We start from the raw sequence: 10948 nt of genomic DNA on the forward strand, positions 1-10948 counted from the left end.
ACTATATATGTACATAATTCTGAAAACTTAGCTGCATGGTTGTATGTCATGATTTAACCCCTCATGACAGGGTTGTGCGGCCCGTAGGTGGGGCTAAACACTGGTTGACCTATCAGTGCTAGCCTAATTGTATTTATCTGTATCTATAGCACAAAAGGCCAGCTCCACCTGGTCCGGATGCCAGGGAGCCCTCTACTCTACTTGTGGCATAATCGTCAATATTATACTTTATTTGAGACGTATGGTTGCATTGTCTATACTGTATAGTTACATTACCGTACTTTGTAAACTGCTCTATTCCATTAGGGTCTGATACTATATAATACTATATCTACATAATTTCTATCTATTTTACCATGATTCTGTATCAATTGTAAATACCATGATGTTGTATTTCTTTGTATTAACCATGACGCTATAACATAGCTGTATATCTGTATCAACTGTATTTCTGTATGTCATGGTTTATAATCTGCATATCCTGGTTCTGTAAAATACTGTATAATCATGGTATTGTAAAATGATGTATAATCATGGTTCTATAAAACACTATATTTCCATGATCCAGTAATCTGAATTTCATAGTATTGTATAAACTATATGTCATAATTCTGTAAAAATGTAAGCTATAATTCTGTAAAATACAGTATAGCCATAACTCTGTAATTAGAACTATATAATCTGTATATCGTAATTCTATGAAAACTATATGGTCATATTTCTGTAATTCTGTATGAAATTCTATAATATTCTAGTACTACTCATGCCACACAGTTAAATATAACTCATTAAATATAATCTGTAATACTATATAGTTTTCATGCTCTGATCAGTTCAAAATCATATTCTGTAACTCATAATCAAATATTATACTTTACTGATACAATTTGTAATTTAACTAGCATAACATATTTCGCTTACCTGACTATCTGAGAACTATTTATTATTTCATATTTCTTGCTTGCAGCGTTCGTAATTTCAACGCCCTAAAATTATATACATGAATTTTCCCCAATCAATCCACTGAGTTCCCAAAATAATCATCATATTCATATTTTCCCGAACCTGCATATTTCAGTTTATCTATAGAATGTCAACCAGACAAGTAGTACTATCTTTACCTTATTTTTATGGAAAAATACCCGCTGAAACTCCAACTCATTCCTACAGCTTTTACACCATAACCCTGTATTTCACAAATTCTCATTTCCTTAGTTCAACTCCAAAACTATATTCATATTCACCTTTCTAATATATATACATCCAACAATTTAGATAAACGATCCATAAAAACTCAAATAACACCCTTACCTCAGTTTTGGGATGGTGCCCCGGAACCCCAAACTGAAATTTCACTCTGCCTACGTTCTAGAGAATCTTCCCAGGAACCCCGTGGTGGTTCTTGATCATCAATCTGAGCTTTAACAGAAGTGAGAATTGTAGTGGGAAGGGGAGGGATTTGTGGGTTTGAGAAAGAAGAGAGAGAGATAGAGAGAGAGAGAGAGAGTTTTGATTTTAATTTCACAAATGGCTCGCAGGATCTTATAGTTTTTAGTACTGCCGAGAAAACCATCGCTAGTTTTCTCAGACTTCTAGAAAATCGTCGCCAATTTTCTATTTAATCGGCCTAGAAATTACCATTTACCTCTTACTGACCCGCGGTAAAACCCCAAACCGTCAACGGTTTTCTTCCCCCTTCAAAAAACCATCGCTGGTTTTCTCCTCCTTCGACCCAAATTCCACTTTTCCTATTTTATATTATTTATTATATTTTCGGGTCTCTACATTCTCCCCTCCTTTTAAAAATTTCATGCTTGAAATTTGCTGTTTGTACTATACACCATCCTCTGAGGAAGATTTGCAACTTATTTTAGTAATTATCCTTACTTATGGCGGAGGAATATCGTGGTTACAATTAGGGTTCTAGGAGATTACATGTATATACATAAAAGAAAATTCTCCCATAACCAAAAACATTACCTATCCTATAATTTAAAATATTACTTGTACATACATCATTCTGCTATGCATAAAATAAAATTAAACTATATTTACTTTACCTGAATTACTACCATTCATTTTCTATCTAATGTTGGTCCCTATCGAATAGATGTGGGTATTTCTGTTGTATTTCTTCCTCAAGCTCCCATGACGCTTCCTCTACTACATGATTCCTCCACATGACTTTTACTAGTGGAATTTTCTTGGTGTGCAACTCTTGTCTTTTCTATCTAAAATTTGCACTAATATTTCTTCATATGCCAGAGTATCTCTAAGCTCTATTTCCTCATAACTAATCACATGAGAGGGATCTATGACGTATTTTCTCATCATGGAAACATGGAATACGTCATGAATCATAGATAAATCTGGTGGTAAAGCTAACTTATAGGCGATTGAACCCACTCTCTCAAGTATCTCGAATGGGCCAATAAACCTAGGGCTCAACTTACCCTTCTTCCCAAATCTCTTAGCTCCTCTCAGCAGTGCTACTTTCAGAAATACCTGATCTCCCACATCAAACTCCAATTTTCGGTGACACGTATCTGCGTAACTTTTCTACTGACTCTGAGCTGCACTGATTCTATCTTTAATAAGTCGGACTTTATCGTATACCTGCTGCACTAACTCTAGTCCCAGCACTCGCTTTTCACCCATTTCATCCTAGTATAGTGGTGAACGGAACCTCCTACTATATAATGCCTCAGAAGGTGTCATGTCGATGCTGGTCTAGTGTAATGACCTGCTTATCTTAATATAAAGTGAAACATAATAAATAAAATGGTCAACCCGAACCATGGGTATCGAAGACACCTGTTAAACACAGCGGAAACCTAAACAGCAGTAAATTTAAATCACATTTTTGTAACCATAAAATCCAAACACCAAAGTTAACTACATTACCAAATACCTGTGTTTATATACAGTCTCCCAAAAATACCAAAATAAACCTAGGATCTCACAAAAAAATCTCCTGATCCTAGGTCAAAACTTATCCTTCTAGTAGGGAAGCTCAACTCACTCAGCGACGGCCCTGGCTCGCCGTTCCCTCCGGGTTTCTTGAAAAATCATTTAATATACAGGGTGAGACACCTCTTAGTAAGGTAAGATAAATTAAAATCAGTTGTGTGGCAATATGAATATTTAATGTTGTAATACATATACCATATATTTCACATACCATAAAACATAAATCATAGTATGATTAGATAAACATATAATTTCATACTTCCAAGTAATCATAAAAATCATGTATTATCTGATATAATCTATAAAACTAAAAACTACCCACGATATGTAGCTAGCTGATGTCATGTATTACCACCCATGACGGGTTGTGCAGCCCAAAGGCGGGACTCGACAATGGCTGACCAACCACTGCCGAGTCAAAAATGTCTGTAAGTACGATGGGCCCGCCACACCCTAGTCCGGACTGCCAGGTGGACGTCTACACTCTACACTGAAAGCCATATCGACTATCCATCTCCCACCCCCTCATGGGGTGGTTAGCACAAATTTGACCATAGATATCTGATCTATAAGCTACGGTACCGTGCTCCTGAAGCTGAACTAAACTAACATCCGGGTTATGATAACATATAGTACATAAACATATATTGTTTATCACAAATCAAATAATAGCATTTTTTGAATCTTACATTAACATAATAATTACGGCCTCGAGTCGAAAACATGAATAAATACGGCCTTGCACCGAATAACATGAGTAAATACAGCGTCGCGCCAAACATCAATTACGGCCTTGCGCTGAATATATCATATATTCTAAAATAATAATTTACTATGTTTATCATGTTATTCCTAAAAATACCTATTAACATGTTTTATATTGTAAATCAAACTTGACATAGTATAATATATACATAAAATAATATTCATGCGGCACGAATGGAATGAAACCATATATTCCGTTCTGAAAACACATTTCCCGTACAATTGCATTATTTTCTCAAACTTACATTTTCTCAATTATACTCATATATAATCACATGCTTTCTGAAAATTATCCAACTATTAAATAATAGTAATTTCAATAAAAAATAACTGTTTTAATTTATCCCCTTACCAGGCAACTAAAAAGCTCCTCTATAATACTGGTCTTACACCCATACGAAACCCTAAGCAGTACCCTGAAAATGATAATTCTTAGAACTAAACTTCAATGTTTATTCGAGTACATCATTTCCTTCATTTGTCGAGAGACCAAATTTCGAATAAAAAGTCTTACCTCAACTCAGGGATGAATTCCAACTTGCTTCCATCAACGATCCGCTCCGGCAGATTTGGAGAAAACTTCCCAAGGAGCGTCGTGGTGGCCTCATATTGTCGATCCGGCGAATGACGGAGCCGAAATTGAAGAGAGAGGAGAGAGAAATCGTAGGGAGAGAGATTGAGAGAGTGATTTCTATTTTTCTGCGTTAAAATCCGAATTTCAACTATTTGTAGGGCCGAATTCGTTGACGAGACACGTCACCTCGTCGATGAGTCCTGTAGAAAGTTCGTCGACGAACCTACACCTTCGTCGACGAATTTCAGACTTCCAAAAATCCTCTCTCTATATCTTCTCATCGACGAAACTTGGATTCGTTGATGAGGCCCTCTTATATCCTCGTCGACGAATTTCCTGTGTTCGTCGATGAGGACCTGATTAATTTTCTTGGTTATTTCTCCCAAAATGCAATGTCATCGAAGAACGCGAAGCGTTCATCGATGAAGTCTACTGCCTCCTTCTATTTCCATTTCCATTTCCCTTCCTCTCTATTTAAATACCATATTTATTATTCGGGTCATTACACCTGGTAGCTTTTACTATACACGAACTCAACCAGCAGCATATACTGGGTCCAACTACCCCCGAAATCTAGCACGCAAGCTCGCAACATATCCTCAAGTATTTAGATCGTTCTCTTTGTCTGCCCATTAGTCTAAGGATGAAAAGTTGTGCAAAATGATAACTGAGACCCCAAAGCTTCTTGTAAGCTCCTCAAAATCGTGATGTAAACATAGGTTTTGGTCTGCAATTATAGATACTGGCACACTGTAGGGTCAAACTATTTGCTGAATATATAATTCTGCCAGTCTGTTCATAGAATAGCTAACTTTAATAAGGAGAAATTGAGCGGTCTTCATCAATCGATCAATGACCACCCAAATGGTGTTCTGTCTATGTAGCACCAAGGGTAATCTTGTTACGAAATCCATGGATATATGGTCCCACTTCCACTCAGGGATGTGGAGTGACTGTAACTATCTTGCCGATCTCTAGTGCTCAGCCTTTATCTGCTGGCACATCAAACACTGCTCCACAAACTTGGCTATCTCTCTCTTTATACCACTCCACCAGAATGACTCTCGAAGGTCCCGATACATTTTAGTGCTGCCAGGGTGAACTGTGTATAGGGATTTGTGAGCCTTCTCTAGAATAGTTTTCTTAATCTCAACATCTGTAGGTACACACAGTTTGAAACGGAATCTCAGGGCTCCATCATCTGAAATAGTAACCTCCTTTCCCTATCCGTCCCACATTTTATCCATCAATTTTACCAATTCTGCGTCATTCCTCTAAGCAGCTTTAATCCTTTCCGTCAAGGTAGGTTGTAACACTAGATTGGAAATAAAGGCCTGATGATCATTTTCTACTAACTCCACACCGAGCCTCTCCAAGTCCATCTGAATCAGACGCTAAATCTCCATTGCTGACAATGCTACTCCAACTTATTTTCAGCTCAGTGCATCAGCTACCACGTTTGCTTTCCTTGGGTGGTAGCTGACAGTGCATTCATAATCTTTAATGAGCTCTAGCCATCTTTTTTGCCTCATATTCAATTCTTTTTGGGTGAAGAAGTACTTCAAACTTTTATGGTCAATGAATATTTCACATCTTCCACCATAAAGATATTGTCTCCAAATCTTTAGAGCATAGCCGAGAAGCATATGCAATAACTCTCTTGTGCTGCATAAACACACACCCGAGTCCCCTTAATGATGCATCACTAAATATAACAAATCCATCATCTCCTGATGGGATAGATAATACCAGTGCAGTGACCAATCGCTACTTCAGCTCTTGAAAGCTCTGCTCACCCTCGTTGGTCCATTCAAACTTTACATTTTTCCTCATTAGTCGTGTTAGTGGACCTAATAATCTGAAAAAACCATTCATGAAACGTTGGTAGTATCCTATCAGACCTAGGAAACTCCTAACCTCCTGAACGTTCCCCGGTCTCACCCAATTCACCACCGCTTCTCTCTTACTCGGGTCTACTGATATGCCATCCCCAGAGATCACATGCCCGAGGAAAGTGACCTGCCTCAACCAGAATTCACATTTCTTAAATTTAGCGAATAATTTCTTTTCCCTTAATACCTGCAAAACCAGTCTTAGATGATCCTCGTGCTCCTAAAAACTCTTCGAGTATACTAGTATATCATCAATAAATACCACAATAAACTGGTCTAAGTACTGATGGAACACCTGATTCATTAGATCCATAAACACTGGTGATGCATTAGTCAATCCGAACGACATCACCAAAAACTCGTAGTGCCCATACTTGGTTCAGAAAGTTGTTTTTGAAACGTCCTCTAATTTAACTTTCTTTTTGTGGTATCCCGACTGAAGATCAATCTTGGAATAGACTTGGATCCCCTGGAGCTAATCAAATAAATCGTCGAATCTGGGAAGATGATATTTATTCTTGACTGTCACTTTGTTTATTTCTTTATAATCAATACACATCCTCATAGTCCCGTCTTTCTTCTTTACAAACAGGACTAGTGCTCCCTAAGGCGACATGCTATGTAATGACTTGCCTATTTTACCGTAATCATTTTTTTCCATAATAACTTTTAATATAATAATCTTGATCAGCTTATAAAATATAATCAACCTAGACCCATGGGTACTAAGGATATACCTAAAATACATCTCCGATACCTAAACAGTGGTAAGCATAAATCATATACATATCAAATCATCCAACCAACACAATACCAAAGTTTTACTACAACTGTTATATACATACACACATCCCAAAATAACCAAAAAGTGCCCTAGGGTCACAACCCAAAAATCCATCAGACCCTAGCATAACAACTTACCCTTCTAATAGGGTAGAATAGTCAACCTCTAACGCTGCAGAGCTCTATCCACTCTTCTATCTAGAGCTCCTGAAATGTTTATATAGTTGGGTGAGACACCTCTCAGTAACGAAAATAAAATAACATCAGTGTGTTGCATCATGAGTATTTTTCGTGTTATAAATATAACAATACATAAATCATATTCGGTAAAATTATCTGTATCATATCTGGAAAAAACATAATTTATCATAACATGATATAACATGCTGAGTTTCTATACATGAGATCATCTTATATAACTGTACATGAAATAACACCTTGGATGGATAGTTGGTTGGTGTTATGTCTTACCCTCACATGACAAGGTTGTGCAGCCCGAAGGTGGGACCTAGCAATGGTTAGCCGACCATGCTAGATCAACATAAATCTGTAAGTATGATGGGTCTGCCTCTCCTAGTCTAGATGCCAGAGGGACGTCTGCACTACCATAAAACCTCATCGACTGCCGATCTCCTACAGTCCCTTACGACATGTGATAGCACTAACATATACATGATCGTGATCATATAGCTACGGTACTGTATTTCGTGAAAGCCTAAACCAAGCCATCCGGGTTCTGATGAGATAAGTAAATCTCAAATAATGATACATAGTTGTTTCACAATAACATTTGTCAAAATAATATTTTCATGTATTTTTGCATATCATAATGTATAAACCACTGCCCTTACGCCGGCATTTGTATTTTGTGAAACATGGCCCTTATGTTGACATAATAAAACATGAAAACCATGACCCTTACGCCAGTATAGCATATCATGTAAAAACCCTGGCCCTAACATTGACATATCATATAAAACCATGGCTCTTACGCCGGCATATATTTAACATACATAGTTTGAAATTTCTGTACTGTTTCAATACCATACTTTAAACATAGTTCTTGTATCATTTATAATATTTTCCTAAAAACCGTAACAACATGCTGATCCTGAAAACATAATATTCTGATATTACATAAAATCATATAATTTCATACTTATGTCGCACAAAAATGAATATTGTTCTATTCGTAAAATCCGCACAAATTCATATTCCCTGCTGAACTGTATCAAAATCATTTTCCTGTTAATAGTAGTATTTCCAAACTCAATTCTATAACATACATAATTTCCTTAAAAATAAAAGCTGAATATTAATAAATAATTTCATGGAAATATTGACTTAGTTTATCCCCTTACTTGACTTATGGAAAAGCCCACAATTTACTTCAAAATTACACCTGTGTGTTCCCCAGCTCAACCCCCTAAAATTGCATTTCCCCCAACAAAACTTCAGTATAAACCCATCTAATAACTTTCCTTAACCTAGAAATACCAAATACCTCAATAAATATTAAAATAATCAACTTACCCAAATTTTGGGATGGTTTCCAAGTTGGACTAACCAATGAATCACTTATGAAGATTCGTAGAGAATCTTCCTAGGAGTAACATGGCGGCTTCGGATCGTAAAATCGGTGAGGAACGAGACCAAATTTCTAGAGAGAAGGGGAGAGAGGTCATAGGAGAGAGAGAGAGAGAGAGAGAGAGAGAGAGGATTTCTGTAAATTTTCCCTGCGGTAAAATAGGTTCTTGGGATTATATAGAAAACTTGTCCACGTGGCCTCATCGACGAGTCACATTTCCTCATCGACGAGTGAATGAAGGGAGCTTGTCAATGAACATCTTCTCCTCGTCGACAATTTTCAAAGTCTAAAATAGTCCTCTCGATAACTTCTTGTCGACGAAAAGCATGTCCCCTTTGACGAGCCCAAGATTCCTGCTCGTCGATGAGCACTTCTTCACTCGTCGACGAGACCTTGCTGAAATCCTTTATGAAAATTCCTTTTTCTCTTATTCTTTTATTATTTATTACTATAATTCTTTAGGTCTCTACACGCTAGGTCTAATAAACCCTTTATCCAACGACTCGTGCAACTGGTCTTTCAATTCTTTTAGTTCAGTTGGAGCCATTCTGTAAGGTGCTTCAGATATCGGTGCCGATCTTGGTAGTAGATCCACAGTAAATTTAATCTCCCAATATGGTGGTATACTAGGTAATTCCTTCGAAAAAATATCTAGAAATTTTATGACTATTGGAATATCAACTTGTTTCAATTCTTCCTTTGACATTTCCTCTATATATTTATATAGGCAACATACATCTGGCAACCACCCTAAAGTAGCCTCCTTGCCTGAATAGCCAACACCAGCTGTGCCGAGGCGCACACACGTGATCCCATGAATCTGAATTCCTGCTCACCCGGGGGTCTGAAGATTACTTCTTTTTTATGACAATTAATGTTAGCATAATTAGATGTCATCTAGTCCATACCCAATATCACATCAAATCCCTACATATCTAAAACCACGAGGTCGGATGGTAATACTTTCTCTTGAATACCCACTAGAAATTTTTTAAGTACCCTCCTATACCTCACTGTTGATCTAGTCAGCGGAGCTACTAATAACTCAACATCTAACAGCTGTGCCTCAATTCCAGATAATTTAGCATATACCAACGACACAAAATAATGGGTGGCACCTATGTCAAACAAAACAACAACTTTATATGGTAAAGCAGTAAGAATACCTATCATGACGTCTCCGACAGTCTCAGCGTCTCCCGACATCAATGTATAAACCCTTGCCAGGGTTGTGTTCCTCTACTGGCCGCCACCCCTAGATGCCTGATTTATGACTCTAGATCTGTTTAGGGACTAGTGCACTATTCGGTGGCCAATGAAACTCCCGTGCTATGTGTTCGGGTCCACCACATCTATAACAAATATTGTTTTCCAACCGACATGCTCCTGTATGTCTCCTATCACATATAGGGCAAATAGGGTATGTCTGCTCGTGCATGGTACCCATGATCTTCTCTCTCCTATCTCTGAACTCTGCTATATCTATCTCCCCTCCAAAGGCCTCGGCTAGACCCTGCCTAGAAACCTGGAGGCGTGGGCCTCTTTCTCTGACTTGGGGTCCCCACATCCCTCTAGCTACTCTCCTTTGCCATTGTGGCCTTGTCCACTAATTCAGAGAAATCTTGTACTTTTAGGACTGCCACCTGCTTGTTGATATCCTACCTCAAGCCCCTCTCAAACATCCTCCTCTTTTTAACCTCATCTGGGATGACATAGAGGGCAAAGCGTGACAGCTCAATGAACTTTGCCGCATACTATTGGACCATGAGATTTCCCCGAGTCAATTTTAGAAATTATGCTACCTTAGCCTCTTTGACGGTGGCAGGAAAAAAACGATCAAAGAAGATTTCTTTAAATTGGCACCATGTCATAGCCACTGGTACACGTCTCTGCTCCTCCAATAATCTTATAGCCGTCCACCATCTCTCGGCCTCACCTATCAATTTGTAAGTAGCATAGAGAACCCTTTGTTCATCCGTATAGTGGAGCACTGTCAGTATTTTCTCGATCTCCTGCATCCAGTGTTCGACCACTGCAGGGTCGGCTCCTCTTGAGAATGCGAAAGGATTCATTTTAGTAAACTTCTCAATGGTACAACCCTGGTCTGTCAATAGGCCTCCCTGCTCTCTGGAGCTCCACGCAATCTCAGTCATAACTTGCTGAGCCACACTACGTAGAACAACGTTTGAATCACCACTACCCGCACTAGAGGGGCCTGCACCATTATCACCACCGGCGTGGGCACTGTTACTGTAACAACCTAAATTTTTTTTTACTAATAAATACTACGAAATTCCCTTGCTCCGTTATTTTATAATTAATATAAAACCATAAACCTAAGCAGCGAGAAGATAAAATCATATAATCACAATCATA

Source organism: Malania oleifera, chromosome 13 (genome assembly GCF_029873635.1).
Source record: "Malania oleifera isolate guangnan ecotype guangnan chromosome 13, ASM2987363v1, whole genome shotgun sequence".
NCBI classification, from domain to species: domain Eukaryota; kingdom Viridiplantae; phylum Streptophyta; class Magnoliopsida; order Santalales; family Ximeniaceae; genus Malania; species Malania oleifera.